The 1495-nt window shown below is 47.3% G+C and overlaps 1 non-coding gene across 1 annotated transcript; it reads left to right on the top strand.

Moving 5' to 3' along the window:
* Positions 1–579: 579 nt before the first annotated feature.
* LOC144241361 (small nucleolar RNA SNORA70) lies at positions 580–709 on the top strand. The gene has a single exon (XR_013338051.1). It is a non-coding gene; the product is annotated as a small nucleolar RNA SNORA70 (small nucleolar RNA).
* Positions 710–1495: the final 786 nt, after the last annotated feature.

Genomic DNA, 1495 nt, shown 5'->3' on the forward strand with positions numbered 1-1495 from the left:
AGCACAAGTGGGAGAGGACCAGAGAAGGAGGGAATCCCAAGCAGGATCCACACTGTCAGCACAGAGCGATATAGGGTTCAAACTCAGGAACCATGAGATCATGTCCTGAGCCGAAATCAAGAGTCAGATGCTTATTGGAGTGAGCCACTCATGTCCCCCCATGCTGGATGCTTCTAACCATTGATTATATTTCTGCCTTTTGGAGAAAAACAAAACCAATTTTGGGGTTTTTTATGACAAGTCCTTTGAATACTTGAATTTCTTTATCCTTTGTGTGCATTTATTCAAGAAATATGTAATTGACATTTAAGTTAGAGAATGGAAAGAGCTGGCTGCAAAAGGAGACCAGAAAAATGGAGTGGTAGCTGGTGAGGGACATGGGCTGGGGAAAATGGGATCTAGAGAAGTTTGCTTGTTTTTAAGATGGAAGAAATTACCAGACTCTTGTATAACACTGCTTATAAGTAGATAAGTGATGTGGGCAGGAGAGTTTGACTGGATCCGGGTTCTTAAGTAGGGGAGAAGGACTGCATACAGGAAGGAACTGGCTTTGGACAGGAATATAAAATGGTTCATCTGTCTCAGCTAATTAAACAGAACATACACTTTCCCCATGGGGGCCAGTGTGCGATGGCTGCAAACAGCCTCCCTGGTAGTGTATGCAGCCTGTTGCTTGTATGATTTGCCTTAAGGGACCTCGGAGAGAGTGGCCATTCGTGCCTGAGCTCATGCTATCTCCAATCTAGGCTCCAGACAGGTACGCAGCTACCTTTGAAAAACCTCAGGGCACAGTGACCAAGGTCCACGTTGACCAAGTCCTCATGTCCATCCGTACCAAGCTGCAGAATAAGAAGCATGTGATTCAAGCTCTAAGCAGGGCCAAGTTCAAGTTCCCTGGATGCTGGCAGATCCACATCTTCAAGTGGAGTTTGGGGGACCTGGGTGGCTCAGTCGGTTGAGCATCTGACTTCGGCCTAGGTCATGATCTCATGGATAGTGAGTTCACGCCCCGCGTTGGGCTCACAGAGCCTGGAGCCTGCTTCGTATTCTGTCTCCCTCTCTGTCTGCCCTCCCCTGCTCCCACTCTTTCTCTCTGTCAAAAAAAAAAAAAAAGTGGAGTTTTACTGAGTTAATGTGGACAGATTTAAAGACACAGTGGCTGAAAAGTCCCCCAGGTGGCTGTGGGGTCAAACACATCCCCACTGGTGGTCCTCTGAACAAAGGGCATGCCCTGCCCTCTGGGGAACCGTGGCAATGCCACCTCCTCATGCAGCCCCGTCAGTAAATCTCCCTTCCTGTCCAAACTATAGATAGAAATAGTTCATCTAGTAAGAGATCAGAAGCTGGAGCACATGGGTGTAAGTGCTGGTAAGCAGAGTGGTTAAACAAGTCAGCACAAGAAAAGCCACTGATTCACTGAGAGACGGTGTCAGGACCAGGAAGTTATCTATGCTTCATTTCCCCTGACTGAACGTGAGAATAACAATACAGCACA

Source organism: Crocuta crocuta, unplaced genomic scaffold, assembly GCF_008692635.1.
Source record: "Crocuta crocuta isolate KB4526 unplaced genomic scaffold, BGI_CrCroc_1.0 scaffold127, whole genome shotgun sequence".
Classification (NCBI taxonomy): domain Eukaryota; kingdom Metazoa; phylum Chordata; class Mammalia; order Carnivora; family Hyaenidae; genus Crocuta; species Crocuta crocuta.